The sequence below is a fragment of the Helianthus annuus genome, chromosome 7, assembly GCF_002127325.2.
Source record: "Helianthus annuus cultivar XRQ/B chromosome 7, HanXRQr2.0-SUNRISE, whole genome shotgun sequence".
Taxonomy (NCBI): Eukaryota; Viridiplantae; Streptophyta; class Magnoliopsida; order Asterales; family Asteraceae; genus Helianthus; species Helianthus annuus.
This window is the reverse complement of record NC_035439.2, coordinates 145877025-145896917: the sequence shown is the minus strand read 5'-3', so window position 1 is coordinate 145896917 and position 19893 is coordinate 145877025.

Here is a 19893-nt window from a genome sequence, read left to right as displayed (position 1 = left end):
CCGGCTATTATCGGAGATTTATCCAAGACTTCTCCAAAATAGCCCTCCCTTTAAGTAAACTAACAAAGAAAGAAGAAAGGTTCGAATGGAATGATGATCAACAGAAAGCTTTTCGAATGTTAAAGGAGAAATTGTCAAGTTCCCCCGTTTTAACGCTGCCAGAAGGAACGGAAGACTTAGTGGTTTATGCGGACGCATCTCATCAAGGGTTGGGTTGTGTCTTGATGCAACGGGGCAAGGTCATTGCCTATGCTTCAAGACAACTAAAGCAACATGAAATTAACTATCCAACCCACGATCTCGAACTGGCGGCGGTAGTGTTTGCCTTAAAAATCTGGAGGCATTATTTGTATGGAACGAAATGCACCATTTATTCGGACCACAAAAGCCTTAAATACTTCTTCGAGCAGAAAGATCTCAATATGATGCAGCGAAGGTGGCTAGAGTTGATCAAAGATTACGACTGCGACATTCTTTACCATCCGGGAAAAGCTAATGTTGTGGCGGATGCGCTAAGCCGGAAGGAATACCCACCACCCATTCGAGTGAAATCGATGAGAATGATAGTTACACCAACCCTTCTTGAAACGATACGAAAGGAGCAAGACGAATCCTTGAATAAAGGCGATCCGAAAGGTGAAAGAACGAAAGGGTTTGAAAGTGAACTTGAAGCAAACACGAGCGGGTTAAGAACAAGGTTTGGGCGAGTTTGGATACCGCGACACTGTGAAGAAAAGACCTTATTATTGGAAGAAGCACACAAGTCCCGTTACTCAGTTCATCTGGGAGCCACTAAAATATACCGAGATTTGAAAGAAAATTTTTGGTGGCCGGGAATGAAACGCGACATTGTCAAGTATGTATCTAAATGCTTGACATGCTCTCAAGTTAAGGCGGAACATCAAAAACCTTATGGGAAATTACAACCTTTAGAAATTCCGGTGTGGAAATGGGAGAATGTGACTATGGATCTTGTGACCAAACTTCCAAAAACCAAGAAAGGGCATGATGCAATATGGGTCGTTGTTGACCGCCTTACCAAAAGCGCCCATTTTCTACCCATTCGAGAGACCTATTCCTCGGAAAGGTTAGCGGAAGTTTATGTGAATGAGATCGTCTCCCGCCATGGTGTACCGGTGTCTATTGTCTCAGATCGGGATACGCGATTCACCTCCCGCTACTGGCGGAAATTTCACGAAGGAATGCGTACCCAATTGCATCTAAGTACCGCATACCACCCACAAACGGATGGCCAATCCGAAAGAACGATTCAAACTCTCATAGACATGTTGAGAGCATGCGTGATGGATTTCGGGGGAAATTGGGATGAACATTTGCCGCTAGTAGAATTTTCATATAATAATAGCTACCAAAGTAGCATACAAATGGCGCCGTATGAAATGCTGTATGGAAGAAGGTGTAGAACCCCGGTTTGTTGGGGAGAAGTAGGGCAAAGGGAACTCGCACCGAATGATGTGGTGGCAATAACCAATGAAAAGATCGACGTCGTACGGGCTCGATTAAAAGCAGCGCAAGACCGACAAAAGCCTATGCGGATAAAAGAAGTCGCCCTATCGAGTTCCAAGTAGGGGACCGAGTATTCTTGAAGGTGTCTCCGTGGAAGGGTATAATTCGATTTCGTAAGCGAGGAAAGTTGGGTCCCCGGTATATCGGACCGTTCAAGATTCTAGCTCGAGTTGGAAAGGTGGCCTACCGGTTAAATTTACCTACTTCATTAGAAGGGATTCATAATACCTTTCACGTGTCGCAATTACGAAAATGCTTAGCGGATGAAACGGCCCATGTACCAATTGAAGACATTGAGATCGATGAGAAAATGAATTACATAGAAAGACCGGTAGCTATAAAAGATTCCAAAGTAAAGACGCTTCGTAACAAGGAAATCAAGCAAGTCTTAGTCCAATGGCAACACAGAAAGGGGTCGGATCTCACTTCGGAACCGGAGGATGAGATGAAGAAGTTCTACCCGTTTTTATTTGGTACGTAAACCGGGTTTCGAGGACGAAACCTCTTTTAAGGGGGGTGGACTTGTAACACCCCAAAACCTACAAGCATGTACATTATATAGTTAAATAAAAATGTAAACCTAGTTAGAATGTAATTTAGAAGGGTAATCTAAAAAGAGTAAGTTTCAGTCAATCAAAAACATATGTATATACATGAGGGACTAAAGGAGGAAATGAGGAAAGTTAAGCTATTAAAAAGAAAATTAACACACACCACACACACTTCAGTGGGTGTGGGTGTCGCCTGGAACAAGGAAGCAAGAACCAAAAACCCTCAACATCATAAAATCAGCAAATTGAAAGGGAATCCATGGCCTAAATTACTGCATGTGCACATAGAAACGTTCAACTAAGTTAGTCTATCGAATGGTAAGTCAAATTTTATGATTTGGTGATTCTTCATAAGTGGGTCTTGATTGAAACATGATGATTCCTTGAAATTGATTATGAACATATGTTAGAATCATTATATGGAGGATAAATCATGCTTGAATTCTGATTATTTCGATGATATATGATAGACCCACTATGAAGGTTAGAAAGATAGTAAAATATGATGATCTTGTTAATTCAAATTCATGCAATATTGATGTAAGGATTGTATGTGTTAGAATATTAGTGAATGTTTGATATAAGATGTTGATTATGTGAAATTAATTGACTATAATGGTTAATGTTGAGAAATAGGAAAAGTATGCATAGAATACTTGTACAATATGCTTTGTTGATGATATGCACACCAAGTGTTTGTTAAAATGCTTGAATGAAGAGCTTTTATGTGAAAAAAGATAATCTCATGTAAGTAGGATGTTAGACGGCTAGAATTGAGAAATTTGTAATTGATAACTTGATTCTATCTAGGAAAAGAATGAGAAATAAAGACATGAGATTGAAATATGTTGATTATGAATTGTAGGAGTAAAAGAGGAAGACACAAGCCATTGCGGATCACGAGCTAAACACGACAAAGGTAAGTTCTTGCTTAGATTGTATTACTAGCATGTAACGTTGTAGTATCCTATTGTTCAATGGATGGAATTGTTAATTGTAACAAGTTGATGTGAGCCGTATATGCGAATTAGATAAGGGTCGAATGAGTTAAAAGGGTAATGTGAGAAGTTTAGAGGAGCTTATGTCCGAAAGAAGGTTTAAAAGGTTTACTTGAGGTCCATACTTGTAATTGATGTCGTATAAATTTTTGTAATAAGAACGTCTAGCGGGTTGCTTGTATGTAGGTAAAGCTATTTGATGGATGGCATATTTGGACCGAACACACTTGTGATGCACGCTTCCGCGAAGTTGCTAGTCATAGCCTAAACTTTTGTTAAATGTTTCTTTTGTTAAAAACGGGTCTTATGTAAGTAACTTAATCCGGTAGTTCTTGGATCTTGAACTTGTAGTTAAAAAAATTTGTTTGGGTTGTAAACTCTTTTGTGACTATTTCGTTAGTTATGTCGAAGTAATGCAGAATTTTACTTATGAATTATTCGACCCGTTTGGTTTTTGTCATATGAAGCTCGTTAGTGTCTTTTAAAGTTTTAGACCTTACATGATAAAATGTACCAGGATTTAAGGAAAAATTTTTGGTGGATAGGAATGAAAAAGGATGTAGCAGCTTATGTTTCTAAATGTTTAACTTGCTCTCAAGTTAAAGCTGAACACCAGAAACCCTCGGGTTTGTTACAGCAACTAGAAATGCCGGTCTGGAAATGGGAATTGATAACAATGGATTTTGTTACTAAATTACCCAAAACAAGAAAAGGTAATGATACAATCTGGGTGATTGTAGATAGGCTAACCAAATCAGCTCATTTCTTACCAATGAAGGAGACCTTTAATATGGAACAATTAGCTAAATTGTATGTAAATGAAATTGTTTCATTGCATGGAATACCTTTATCAATTGTTTCTGATAGAGATAGCCGTTTTACTTCTCATTTTTGGTCAAGTTTCCAAAAGGCAATGGGAACCAAGTTAAACCTAAGCACCGCGTATCATCCTCAAACGGACGGGCAAAGTGAAAGAACAATTCAGACAATGGAAGACATGCTTAGAGCTTGTGTAATTGATTTCGGAGGTAATTGGGACGAACACTTACCTTTGATAGAATTTTCTTATAATAACAGTTATCACACAAGTATCAATGCTGCACCATTCGAAGCACTTTATGGACGAAAGTGCAGAACCCCAGTCTGTTGGGCAGAAATTGGGGAAAATCAACTATCTGGACCTAAGATAGTACAAGAAACAACTGACAAAATTATTCAAGTCAAGGAACGACTGAAAACAGCACGTGATCGACAGAAAAGCTACGCTGACAACAGATGTAAGCCACTAGAATTTCAGGTAGGAGACAAAGTATTGTTAAAAGTTTCACCTGGAAAGGAGTGGTAAGATTCATCAAAAGAGGAAAGCTAAATCCCAGGTATATTGGACCCTTTGAAATTATTAGAAGAATAGGACCTGTAGCCTATCAGCTACAACTGCCAGAAGAAATGGCAGGAATACATGATGTATTTCATGTATCTAATCTCAAAAAGTGTCTAGCTGACAAATCACTCATAGTACCTCTTAAGGATATAGAGGTTAATGAGCAACTCAAGTTTGTAGAGAGGCCTCTACAAATTGAGGATAGGAAAATCAAGAATCTCAACCACAAGAGACTAATTTTGGTTAAAGTAAAGTGGGACTCCAAAAGAGGACCCGAGTACACATGGGAACTTGAATGAGAAATGCAAAAGAAATATCCACACTTGTTCCAGTAGATCTCGAGGACGAGCTCTAAAACAAGGTGGGGAGGATATAACAACCCGCGGTAAACTGACACCCTCATAATAGTCCTGACACCCTAATATATTTTAAAATGTCCTAACATGTCTTTATATGCACCCCGTATGTGTAAACCGAGCCCCAAAATATAATATAACATATAAAATAAATTAAAACAATAATTATTAAGTTGAGGCGGGCCGCATAGGACCTCACCTCCATTTAACGCGGGCCGCGCGAGGGTATAACTAGACTTCGCTTAAATTATTAGTTAACGCGGGCCGCGTACAAGCCCGTTTAAGTTTACGCGGGCCGCGAGAGTCTCGATTAGTGGCGCAGCCCGGTGATGACACGTGTCATCATCGTGTCGAAGCTAGTAGGTGATCCGGACAAGCTACGCTTTGACCGCCTGTTGACGCGGGCCGCGTAAGGCCTAGCCTTAGTTAACGCGGGCCGCGAGAGAGTTCGGTTTCACAACTATAAATAGAACGCAACGGCCTTCAGTCCGTTTCGCTCATTCCTTTCTTTCTTTCTTAATTTTCGGTAGTGGCGTTACTATACCCGGGTATTATACCCCCTAAAATAGCGATGTTCTGCTACGATGTAAGTATTATAACCCCTGGAGACGTATTAGATACGCTGCCCGATTGATATAGGGTTCCGTAACGGCTGTCGTGGTTCTGCCCGACGTAGTCGTTGGAATGCCGTCTCGGGGAGGGTATTACTAATGTTAAAATGGGTTATTATACTAACACACGTGCATTTGTGTAACTTATAGATTATCTCCAGGAAATCCTTACGAAAAATCTAAAACAGCAATGTGAGTAATCTCCTTTTTGTTAACAGTTTTTACAAAACCTTAACCTTTTTACAATGCAATTTAGCAGTGATTGAGTCTTTGTAATTCTACAATTACTGCCGGTATGTTGGGGTTTTGTATACAAAATTTGAGTAACGTTACCATTGGACGAAGAGTTAGCCAATGTGTAATATGACCCTCAGTCAGACTTGACACTACTGAATGAGCAATTGGGTAGATATAAACATTGTAATTGCCCTCAATACTGTTTAAATTGAATTAATATGTCTTGATTAAACTGAGATTCATTCACCAGTATTTTCCACTGACAAAACCTTTTTAAAACGCGTTTCAGGTAACACAATGTGAAAGCCAATTAGAAGCCAGCTGGACAGCACTGAAGGCTTGAAAAAGTGGCTATAAAAGTTACCTAAATAAAAGAAAGCGTTTATTTCAATAAAGTGGGATTTATCCCTGTAATCCAGTTTGTAATAAAAACTTGGGTTTTACCCATGTGTTTAATATTATAAAATTTTGGTGGTTTACTCTTATTCAATATTTCCTAACTACGGTCCTGATGAAAAATTCCGCTGCCAAATAAATTAATAATGTGATACCACCGCAACTGGCTCACGGCCGCCCGCTCCCGGGAACTAGGGATCGGGGGTTGTGACACAAATACTCAATAACCGCTTAATATATAATTAATCGTGTGAGGTTTTGTAAAAACAGTTACCAAAAAAAGGATTACTCATATTGTTGTCTTAGGATTATCAGTAAGAGTTTCCTGGGAATAATCTATAAATTACACAAATGTACGCGTATTAGTATAATAACCCATTTTAACATTAGCAATACCCTCCCCGAGACGGCATTCTAACGACTACGTCGAGCAAAACTACGACAGCCGTTACGGAACCTTAGATTAATCGGGGAGAGTATCTAATGCGTATCAAGGGGTTATGATACTTACAACGGAGCAAAACCTCGCTATTAAGGGGGTATAATACCCGAGTATAGCTTATACCATCAGAAATTTGTGAGAGAATTGAAAGATTTGGGCGACGGAAACTGAAAGCCGATGCCCTTCTTATATAGTTGCTAAGTCTGGTCCTCTCGCGGCCCGCGGAACACAAGCACAGGGCCTACGCGGCCCGCGTTGACTCCAGGTTAATGTGTAGCTTGTCCGGATCATCAGGTAGGCTTGCCGTGTGTTGGGCCACGTGGCCGCATCAAGTTGAGCCACCTTTTAAGTTCACGCGGCCTGCGTGAAGGTTGGGCTTAGGCTTACGCAGCCCGCCTCAAGCCCAAACTTTCAAATTTTAATTAAATTTAATAGTATTCAGGGTGTTCGGGGCCCGTTTTCTCGTATGGGGTGTTTTTAGGGACATATTAGGATATTTTAAAATATATTAGGGTATCAGAAAATATTCGGGGTGTTGGTTTATTTAAGATTGTTACATCCTCCCCACCTTGTTTTAGAGCTCGTCCTCGAGATCTACTAGAACAAGTGTGGATATTTCTTTTGCATTTCTGATTCAAACTCCCATGTGTACTCGGGTCCTCTTTTGGAGTCCCACTTCACTTTGAAGAAAACTAATCTCTTATGCTTGAGATTCTTGACTTTTCTGTCTTCAATTTGTAGAGGTCTTCCTACAAATTTGAGTTGTTCATTTACTTCTATGTCCTTAAGGTGCACTACGAGTGATTCATTAGCTAGGCATTTCTTGAGATTAGATACATGAAATACATCATGTATTCCTGCCATTTCCTCTGGCAGTTGTAGCTGATAAGCTACAGGTTCTATTCTTTTAATAATCTTAAAAGGTCCAACACACCCGGGACTTAGCTTCCCTCTTTTGATGAATCTTACCACTCCTTTCCAAGGAGAGACTTTTAATAATACCCTGTCACCTATCTGGAATTCTAATGGCTTACGTCTGTTATCAGAGTAGCTCTTCTGTCGATCGCGTGCTGCTTTTAGTCGTTCCTTGACTTGAATGATTTTATCGGTTGTTTCTCGCACTATCTCAGGTCCAGATAGTTGCTTTTCCCCAATTTCTGCCCAACAGACTGGGGTTCGGCACTTTCGTCCATAAAGTGCTTCGAATGGTGCAACATTGATACTTGTGTGATACCTGTTATTATAAGAAAATTCTATTAAAGGTAAGTGATCGTCCCGATTACATCCGAAATCAATTACACAAGCTCTAAGCATGTCCTCCATTGTATGAATTGTCCTTTCGCTTTGTCTGTCCGTTTGAGGATGATAAGTTGTGCTTAAGTTCAACTTGGTTCCCATTGCTTTTTGGAAACTTGTCCAAAAATGAGAGGTAAAACGACTATCTCTATCAGAAACAATTGATAAAGGAATTCCATGTAATGAAACAATTTCATTTACATACAATTTAGCTCACTGTTCCATACTGAAAGTTTCCTTCATTGGTAAGAAATGAGCTGACTTGGTTAGCCTATCTACAATCACCCAGATTTTATCATTACCTTTTCTTGTTTTGGGTAACTTGGTAACAAAATCCATTGTTATCAATTCTCATTTCCAAACTAGCATCTCTAACTGTTGTAACAAACCTGAGGGTTTCTAGTGTTCAACTTTAACTTGTGAACAGGTCAAACATTTAGAAACATAAACTGCTATATCCTTTTTCATTCCTATCCACCGGAAAATTTTCCTTAAATCCTAGTACATTTTATCACTTCCTGGATGCATCGTATACTTAGACTTATGGGCTTCTTCTAGTATACGGTAACGTAGGTTTCCTAATTTAGGTATCCACATTCTCTTTTTATGGAATCTCCAAATTCCATCTATTCCTTGTTATAATTCTTTAATCATTCCTTTTAATTTTTCAGTATCATCCTTGATTACTGATTCTTGTGCTTTTCTAATCTGATCATTTAAATCTACTTGCAGATTTAATTTAAGAACGTACCCTTTTTGGCTTTTCATGATATTTTCGACTTAAAGCATCAGCCACTACATTTTCTTTTCCTTCATGATACTGGATATCACAATCATAATCACTAAGCATTTCAATCCAGCGTCTTTGTCTCATACTCAACTCCTTTTGCCCGAAAACATACCTTAAACTTTTATGATCTGTGAATATGGTAAACTTACTATCATAAAGGTAATGTCTCCAAATTTTAAGGGCAAAAATTATGGCTCCTAATTCTAGATCATGGGTTGAATAATTCTCTTCATGATTCTTAAGCTTTCTAGAGGCGTAGACTATAACCTTTTGACATTGCATTAATACACATCCATAACCTAACTTAGAAGCGTCACAAAAGACTACAAAGTCCTCAATTCCTTCTGGTAATACTAATATGGGTGCATGGGTCAATCTTTGCTTAAGGATTCTAAAGGCTTCTTCTTGTTTTGGTCCCCATTTAAACTTAATGGATTTACAGGTTAACTTAGTTAAAGGAATGACTATTCTAGAAAAATGTCGAATAAATCTTCTATAATAATCAGCTAATCCTAAGAAACTTCTAACCTCGGTTTGTGTTTCAGGAGTTTTCCATTTGGTAATCGCCTCGATCTTTAATGGATCCACGTGAATTCCTTCATGATTGACTAAGTGTCCAAGAAATTGTACCTGCTCTAACCAAAACTCACACTTGGAAAACTTAGTGTAAAGCTTTTCCTTTCTTAATAGACTTAAAAGTAAGTGTAAATGCTTTACATGTTCCTTTTTACTTTTAGAGTAAATTAGAATATCATCTATAAAGACAATTATGAATTTATCCAAGTATGGCTTACATATTCGGTTCATCATGTCCATAAATGCGCCTGGGGCATTGGTTAAACGAAATGGCATGACAGTAAATTCATAATGGCCATACCTTATTCTAAAAGCGGTTTTAGGAATGTCCTCTTCCTGTAACTTCAATTGATGATATCCCAATTTTAAATCGATTTTAGAGAAAAATCGAGCTCCTTGCAGTTGATCGAACAGATCATCGATTCTTGGTAATGGGTACCGATTCTTAATCGTGACCTTGTTCAATTCACGGTAATCAATGCACATACGCATTGATCCGTCTTTCTTTTTGACAAACAAAATCGGTGCTCCCCATGGTGATGAGCTTGGCTATATGAATCCTTTCTCCAATAATTCGCCCAACTGTTTCTTCAGTTCCTGCATTTCGGCGGGTGCCAAACGATAAGGTGCTTTGGCAATCGGTGTCGTTCCTGGTGGCAGATGGATTCTGAATTCAACTTCTCCGTCTGGCGGCAGACCTAGCAATTCTTCTGGAAATACATCTGAAAACTAGGACACTACTGGAATGCTTTTAGTTCTTTTCCTTTAGTGTTAGTGATTATAGAAATCAGATACACTATAGATCCTTTTCTTATATAACTTGCAGTTTTCATCACATAGATGAATTTAGTGGATCTAGATGGTTTATCTCCTTTAATTGTTATCTTTTCATCCCTTGGTAATTTACTTGGATTGACTTTTGATCACATAAAATACTGGCTTTTTTGGCTATTAACCAATTCATTCCTAATACGACCTCAAATCCTGCCAGATTCATTGGGTAAAGGTTTCAATAAATTTTCGATTAAAAATTTCTATTCTTGCTCCCTGCAAGATTTCAGAAATCCTAACAGTTTCTCCATTTACTGTCTCTACAAGACATTCTTGTGGTAGTTTAGTTAATGATTGATTTAGAAGTTTGCAAAATGAAGTATTGATAAAACTTTGGTTTGCACCAGAGTCAAATAATACTTTAGCAAAAATATCATTAACTAAAAACGTACCAGCTATGACGTCCGGGATCATCTTAGCTACATCTACAGTTAGAACATATGCTCTAACATTTTTAGTGTTCTTGTTGTTCGCAGCTGGAGACAATTTCGGACAGTTTGGCTTGATGTGGCCTTTTTCTCCACAGTTGAAGCATAGTCCATTACTGGATTTCCTCTTGCAATCTTCTTCCTTGTGTCCTGGTGCCTTGCAGAAATTGCAGTGAGTGGAGCATTTTCCTGAATGCTTCTTTGTGCAGGTTTTGCAGTACGGTGCGGAGGTAGAACCTACATTCCCACGGTTGGAATTCCCAAAACGGAATTCTTGAGTAAGCCTTTGGGTTAGGTTTCTCCTCTTGTCTTCTTCTCTAGTACGCACCAGTTCATCAGTCAAGGTATTAGCTAGTTCTACAGCTTCTTTTATGGTTTGAGGTCTAGCTGCCTTGACTACATGCCTAATCTCCCCGATTAATCCCCAGATGTATCGGGAGATTAATACCGGTTCAGGTGATGTAATGGTCGGTAATATTCTAGCATATTCAAAGAATGTAGTAGTGTACCCTTTACTATCTACCCCGATCATTCTAAGGTTCAGAAACTTATTCGTTATCTGCTCCTTTTCATTGGGAGGGCAGAATTATCTTTCTACCATATTTTTAAGCTCCTCCCATTCCATGTTGTATATCCTATCACTTCCCCTTGACTGGATGATAGTGTTCCACCATTCTAGGACTGAGTTTTTAAATAGATTCGAAGCAAACATTATCTTATCTTCTTCTGCACACTTGCTTATTTTTAAAACTGCCTCAGTTTTCTCTATCCGGCGTAGAGCTGCAATGGGTCCTTCATTGCCCGAGAATTCTATTGGTTTGCAGGACCAGAATTCTTTATAAGAACAACCATATGGCATGGTTCTTCTTCTTTTGGGAATGGGCACCTGAAGTACGGGTCCATTGTTCACGCTGTGCTCAGGTTCAGTTGGTCGCTTACTACTATGCTTACTTTTATTATTCGCTTCTTGAACATTTTGAATAATAAATGACATCGCATCTATGATTCCTTGTGCTACTATGTGTTTGATGGCACTATTATCCACATGATTTCCATTATTATTGTTGTTCGGATTCTCGTTACTCAGATTATTATTATTCGAGTTGCTGTCGTTCTGGATATTATCATTATGGTTTTCTTGATTCACTTCGTTGTCCATCTGAATTTTAAACATTTACCACATATTAATATTGCCAATAATATTTGAATATAGCCAATCACATGACACGCACTTTGGTCAAAAACGTCGAGCATTGCGACTTTACTCTATTCATATACTATGCATCTATTACACAGCAGTACTAAAATAAAAATTACAATACCGACTGAAATTCAAAACTACACTACTAGTAATAGACATCCGTAGTTTTTTTTCAAACACACATATTATATAATATATTATTATTATTATTATTGTTGTTGTTGTTGTTGTTGTTGTTGTTGTTGTTGTTGTTGTTGTTGTTGTTGTTGTTGTTGTTGTTGTTGTTGTTGTTGTTGTTGTTGTTGTTGTTGTTGTTGTTGTTGTTGTTGTTGTTGTTGTTGTTGTTGTTGTTGTTGTTGTTGTTGTTGTTGTTGTTGTTGTTGTTGTTGTTGTTGTTGTTGTTGTTGTTGTTGTTGTTGTTGTTGTTGTTGTTGTTGTTGTTGTTGTTGTTGTTGTTGTTGTTGTTGTTGTTGTTGTTGTTGTTGTTGTTGTTGTTGTTGTTGTTGTTGTTGTTGTTGTTGTTGTTGTTGTTGTTGTTGTTGTTGTTGTTGTTGTTGTTGTTGTTGTTGTTGTTGTTGTTGTTGTTGTTGTTGTTGTTGTTGTTGTTGTTGTTGTTGTTGTTGTTGTTGTTGTTGTTGTTGTTGTTGTTGTTGTGTTGTTGTTGTTGTTGTTGTTGTTGTTGTTGTTGTTGTTGTTGTTGTTGTTGTTGTTGTTGTTGTTGTTGTTGTTGTTGTTGTTGTTGTTGTTGTTGTTGTTGTTGTTGTTGTTGTTGTTGTTGTTGTTGTTGTTGTTGTTGTTGTTGTTGTTGTTGTTGTTGTTGTTGTTGTTGTTGTTGTTGTTGTTGTTGTTGTTGTTGTTGTTGTTGTTGTTGTTGTTGTTGTTGTTGTTGTTGTTGTTGTTGTTGTTGTTGTTGTTGTTGTTGTTGTTGTTGTTGTTGTTGTTGTTGTTGTTGTTGTTGTTGTTGTTGTTGTTGTTGTTGTTATTATTATTATTATTGTTATTATTTCTATCGTCTCCACCATCGATTCAAGGATATGGATTCATCCAGAAATCCATATTATGTTCATCGTATTTCCATACGAGACGTTCTCCCACCTACCGCATTCGTTCACTACTTTCTAAAATTTCCTCACCGAAAGTCCTAAGTTCTTGTACGTTTTCTGCACTCATTGGGGGTATAGGTTCTAGGACTGGGTTCGGAATCTGGGGTGTGGATTCTTGGTACGGGGGTAAAGGGGCCTGGTATGGGTAAGGATTCTCTAAAATCTCCCTAATGTATGCATCGTTATCGAAATAGGGATCTAGAGGGTCCAAACCTGGATAGGCTCCTAGATTGGGCATTGGTAAATCTTCATGTATCGGGTAGCGTTGCACATAGTCCCTAACATCATCCCACCAGGGGTCGTAATTTGGGTTTATGGGATTTGGTGCAGGTACCCTAGGTATTTCCTCAGGATTGAAATCATGCATTTCTACTTGGTTTTCAGGGTTTTCTATCTCCATTGATTGGTTAGGAATTGGTGGTTGCGGTTAGGGTGCTAGCATTTGTTCCAGGTTAGGGTCAGCTGCAGTGGTTGCTAAGATATGGAAATTAGCTAAGCTTCTATTAAGCATATCTTAGGCATGAGCATCGGTTTCTCTTTTAGCTGCGGCTAACAGTCTCTGTTCTTGCAACTTTTTCATACGCTTCCTATGCTCGTGTGCTCCCCTACTGAACCATCCCCTATTTTTCTGAGTAAATGGCTCTTCAGATTGAGCCTTAAACACGAATATTCCTTCTTATGTATCAACAGAGTACCCCGAGAGGGCAGGCTGAGAAGAGACACCTTTGCTCATAGGCGAACCAGACAATTGATGATACGCGTTAGATGGTCCTTGGTCGCTCACACTGTAAACTAACAAATAGTCAGATAACACATAACAAGAAAATATAATTATACATTTATTTTCTAACACTTTGAATTTTATTGTCAGCAGAACACTTCTGTGGCTGAATCAGTGGCTTAGCTCTGATACTACCTTCTGTCGCAACCCTCGATCCCAAATCCCCGGGAGCAGGCGGCCGCGAGCCAGTTTCGGTGGTATCCTGTTATTATGTAATTTGGCAGCGGAAAATTTTCATCCGGACCGTAGTTATGAAATATTTTATCAGAGCAAAATACCACATTTTCTTGACATTAAACACATGGGTAAAACCCAAGTTTTCGGTACACACATTTTTATAGGGATACACCCTATTTTATTGAATAAAAACATCTATTTTATTCTTAGGTAACTTTATTGCCACTTTTCCAAGCCTTCAGTGCTGTCCAGCTGGCTTTTATTTGGCTTTCATATTTTTTTTTACCTTAAACGCGTTTTAAAAACATTTTGTCAGTGAGAAATACTGGTGAGTGAATCCCAGTTTAATCAAGTTTAACTAAAAACCATTATACAGTATTGAGGGCGATCTCACAATTATATTTGTTTCCAAGTAATAACAATTAACATCCGTGGTACTGTCAAACCCAACTTATGGAAATGTTACTCCTTGACCAGGTGGTGACAAATTTTGTATACAAAACCCCAACATACTCATGATAATTGTATTCTTACAAATACTCAATAACTGCTTAATATATAATTAATCGTGTGAGGTTTTGTAAAAACAGTTAATAAAAGGAGGATTACTCACATTGCTGTCTTAGGATTATCAGTAAGAGTTTCCTGGGAATAATCTATAAATTACACAAATGCACGCGTGTTAGTATAATAACCCATTTTAACATTAGCAATACCCTCCCCGAGACGACATTCCAACGACTACGTCGGGCAAAACCACGACAGCCGTTACGGAACCCAAGATCAATCGGGCAGAGTATCTAATACGTATCCAGGGGTTATAATACTTAGCAGCTGTTTGTTTGCATTTTAACAGCATCTTAATACCCCCATGTCTGACCGGGTCAGATTTCAGAGTGTTTGTTTCATACCTCTTAAAACTTACCCAGCCTCTTATTATCCTCTGACCCAGTCATACATTACCATGAGTCTGACTGAGATCTGAATGGAATTTTGACAAGCTTGCCCTCATCCACACTGCCCCTTCATCTCCACACCTACCGAATCAACACAACCGCCACCACTGTCGGCTGGCCTAAACCCGTCGCCACCGGAGTCTTCACCGTCATCAACGTCAACGGCCACCGTCTCCGTCAAATCCAGTTCACCGGCGACCAGATCCATAAACATGGTGAGTTTGGGAGCTCCGATTCCAGCATGATGAGTTTGGGAGCTCCGATTCTGGCGTCTACTAAGAGCGAGGTTGGCGACGGTGGCTGGGGCGAAGGATTTCACGGAGAGAGTGGATATTGGAAGTGAAAGTGAGGCGCAGATGAGTTAAGGTTGTAAGAATGTTGATGTTGATGAGGTTCTTGTTGTTGTTGAAGATCAGTGGTGGGTGTTGTGGTGGTGCAACGGTGGTGGTGACGGTGTAGTGGTGGTGGTGACGGTGGAGGTGCAGTGGGAAGGTGGTGTTGATGGTGGGGGATGGAGATGGTTTGGAGGTGATAAATGACTGGAAAGGGGAAAAATGTGTATATGTATATAATAATAAAATGGTTTTTTTAATTAAAAGGGGTAAAAATGTCATTTTACACGGTCATTCAGATGTGCAACCAAACAGCACTTTACTGGTTCAACACTTACTGGTTCGGATCCTCTTACCCATTCAGACCTCTTATTCATTCAGCACTTATTGATTCAGATGTTGCCAAACAGCCCCTTACAACGGAGCAGAACCTCGCTATTAAGGGGGTATAATACCCGAGTATAGCTTATACTATCAGAAATTTGAGAGAGAATTGAAAGATTTTGGCGACGGAAACTGAAAGCCGATGCCCTTCTTATATAGTTGCTGAGTCTGGTCCTCTCGCAGCCCGCGTAACACAAGCACAGGACCTACGCGACCCGCGTTGACTCCAGGTCAACATGTAGCTTGTCCGGATCATCAGGTAGGCTTGCCGTGTGTTGGGCCACGTGGCAGCACCGAGTTGAGCCACCTTTTAAGTTCACACGACCCGCGTGAAGGTTGGGCTTAGGCTTACACGGCCCGTCTCAAGCCCAAACTTTCAATTTTTAATTAAGAGTAAACTGCCATTTTGGTCCCTGTGGTTTGGGCACTTTTGCATTCGAATCAAAGAACTCGCATTCGAATCTCTTGCTAACTCTCTCTCACCCCTAATGCTCGGAAACTTCATCCCTAAATTACCATAGTTGTAAGCAATAGTCGTCAGGGATACTTTCGCATTCGAAACCGGAGTAGCCGCCATCGTCTTTGTTTCATCGTCTCCGCCACCACCGCAACCGCCATTTTCCTAATCGAGTTTGATCTATGGAGGCTTTTTCGTCTTTTGAATGAAGAATCGGTGTAATACTCTCGGGTCTGGATCGAACCACCGGGGATTACTTCATACGAGATCCAACCGGCATCTAGTGAAAACCTTGGGTCAATATCACAGGATCTTCTACCGAACCCGTAATCGGCAATCTCAGACTTTGTTTCACGATACTGACGAGAATTCGATCTGAAATCTGGCTTTTTTGAGTGAGAATCGAGATCTATGTGATCTTGCATGGTTTTCAATTCTTCTTCTTCTTCTTCTTCAGTTGTTTCTTCTGATTCTTCAATTTCTAAAAAAAGAATTTAGATTGTGATATAAAAAAATAATTGCAGGTTTTTCGAAGAAGAATAGTTGTTGTTAAGTGAAGGATTAAGAGTTCGTATAGATTGGAGAAGAAAGATATTAGATTGTGATATGATAATCGAAGTTTAGATCATAGTCTACAGGTTACTAGTTGCTGAGTTGAATTGTTATTTGAATCCAATCGATATAAAAAAGAAGGGTTTATTGTTGTTTAGCGGTTATTGTAGTGAAGAAATTGTTTTGGAATTAACGAATCGATTAAGTCAAAATCAAAACTTGCAGATTGTTTAAATCATTGAAGAAGGGAAAGTGTAACGGTTGAGAGGGAAATTACCGTTTTACCCACATGTGCATTGCACATGACAGTTTTTAACTGAGATTTTAACCAGGTTTGGCCTAAAGGACAAAACGTGCAAGATTTTGAAAGATTAAGGAGACCGCCTGTAAACTTTTGGCCAAAAGGACAGTGTCTGCAATTTGATGTAAACATAAAGGACAAAACTTGTAATTTACTCTAGAAAAAATATTTTGGGAGTTTTTAATCCATGTTTGCATTTTCAAGCAATTCTAAAAAAAACTAAAAGAAATGCCATGTAGGATTGATTACACGTTAAATAGGTAAAATATATAGTATTAAAACCTCAAAGTAAACTTGAGTGACCTAATTGAAATAAATGTTTTTTTTTTTTTATAAATGATCTAATTCGAACAATTCTGAAAATTCGTTACTATTTTACGAAGTTATCTCAAAATTATTTGTTGGTGCACTTGTGTCTGTACTTTGTCTGTATTCGGTCTGTATATAAACGATGTCCTTGGTAGTCTGTAAGTTGACCAAGTCAACTATCCTCCTAGTTTGACTTGGCCAATAAGTTGAAAGATAAGTGTCTGTCTCGAAGGATAGCCTCGAAGGATACTGTTGATCCTTCGAGGTGCTCGAAAGATATGCTTCGAATATTAGACCTCGAAGGATCATCCTTCGAGGTCAATGCTCATCTTTCGAACATGTTGTGATCGATAGATGATCCTTCGGACCATCTATCAGATCCTTCGAGCAGACCTGCTGTATTAGGGTATATATACCCATGCAATGTGTTGAGTTCAGTAGATGCACACAGACAAGAGATAGAGAGCTTGAGAGCATTCTGCTGGAAACACACACACACACACTTGAGAGTTTACATCTTTGGTTTTGTAAACATTGTGCTTGTAACCGTAACCTTCGTACGTATTAATACAGTGGTGTTAATCGGTGAACTTTGTGTGTTCTTGTGTTTGTTCTTGCTTCATCCCGGTTTGCCTACTAGCTTGGATTCCGCACTCGCTAGTGGGTTAGTATAACAAGGTTTAGGTTGTTCTCGATCCTCCGAGAAAAGGGACCTACAAGTGGTATCAGAGCCTCGCTCTTTACCTTGTTTAAAACCGGTTTGTTCGAGTTCTTTGGTGTGTTTGGACACTTGGTTTAGCACTTGTTTTTGGTAGTTTCCTTGCATTTTGAAACTGAAAAACGGATACTAAACCTATCGGGAGTGTTCGGGGTCGGTTTGGGTAACATAAAAATCGTTTTTGTGAAACTTTGAACTTTCCGGCCATTCTTCCGGTTTGTCTCCGGTGACTGAACTTGAGGATAAGGTGTTTGCCATTTTGGGTAAATTTTTTTGAAAGTCAAATAGTTGGTGGAAAAGTTGGTGGCAGAACATCCTTTCTGCCGAAAGTTGGCTCACCAACCACATCAACTTTTCACCAACCTGTCGTACTTTTCGTCAGTGTGTCAGAGCATTCGAAAGATATCCTTCGACATCGAAAGATATCCTTCGACATCTTTCGATCAAAGGCAGCTCGAAAGATAAGCATCTTTCGTTTAGTCTTTCGAAGTCTAGGCATTATCTTTCGTTTCTGGAATCTTCTCGAAAGATAAGGATCGTTCGTGTTGGTGAATCTTTCGAGATTAGTGTTCGAAAGATAGGGATCTTTCATTGTGAATCTTTCGAGACCTGTGTTCGAAACATAAGGAGAATCTTTCGAAATCATCTTTCGAAAGATAAGGATCCTTCGTGTGATCAATCTTTCGAAATCAATCCTTCGAAGTCTTTGTTCGAAACTCAACAGGGATCTTTCGAACCTTGTTGATCATTCGAACAAGCATTGATCCTTCGAACAAGTCAGTATCTTTCGATTCTTAGTTGTTTGTATTTTTTTTAACAGTTTGTGGTGTGTAGGTTTGGTAATTAATATTTGATCAAAATGAGCTGTACAAGTCCATGGGATTGGAGTTTGGACTCACGAAACAATCAAGAGTTAGTGACTGCTGCAGATTGGGCAAAGAGTATGGTTCCACAGCCATCAATTAGTCCAAGTCAATGGGCTTTGGTATCCAATCAAAGTCAAAGTCTTCAGAACCTTCTGATTAGTGAAAGTGAAACTGGCAGCAACAATCGTCCACCTAAGTTGAACCATATGAACGATTTTCCATCATGGAAAAACCGTTTTCACACATATGTCCAAGGGCAAAGCACTGATCTTTGGACGTGTTTCATCAATGCGTTCAATACTAATCTTGAGACTGCTGCGTCAACTTCAGAAGGTTATGCAAATATGCTTGAAAATGACAAGAAGGCTTATGAATTGGAGAAAAAGGCCTTTGCCACACTTACTCAAGCACTCAACAAAGACATCTACCATCAGTTCTCATATTGCAAGACCACGAAAGCATTGTGGGATGCCTTAGTTGCTAGAGGAGAAGGCAATGCAGCTGCTCGAAAATCTCGGCATGATCTGTTGAAGAAAGAGTTTGAATCCTTTCAGTTTTTGGAAAACGAGACTCTGAATGATATGATCACACGTTTCTATCACTTGATTAGTGAGATGTGTGCTTATGGAGTTGTCGCTACTCAACAAGAAATGGTGAGTAGATTTGCTGACGCCTTACCTCCAAAGTGGAGTTCCTTCATTGAATTGTTGAAGCATACTGGAACTCTAGATCAAGTCAACATCTATGAGTTCATTCAAAAGCTGGAACATAAGAATGATGAAGAGATTAGGAAAGCAAGGCGTGCTCCAGCTCCTCAGAATACGGAAATGTATCTTCCAGGATTCGATGTTTTGGCAAGATCTGCTGCAGCTCAGCAACAGCAACCTAAGCTGCAGACTGCATTTGTGTCCAATACAAGTTCAAGTTCCTTTCCGTTTCCTCAGTCAACAGCTGCTCCACCACAACCTCAATTCGATCCGAGGTCCTACATTCCTGTTCCAACACAGCCACAACCACAACCTCAACAACAACAACAGCAAGCTCACTATACAAGCAATCCTCAACCTCAACCTCAAAGTCATCACACAATCCGAGTCGACAACTCAAATCTTTCACACCTTAGTATTGAAGTTGCTAAAGAACATATGGAGATTATCAACACCATGGTCAGTGCATACTGTGGTTTGGTAGCAGGTCAGCTTGGAAACATCAACATGACCAATGAAGATTATGATCAGATCGACAAGGAAGAAATGGAGTTGATGGATATTAAATGGGCTTTTGCTAGTGCGGTTAGAAGGGCAAAAGATTTCATGGCACGAACTGGAAGAACTTC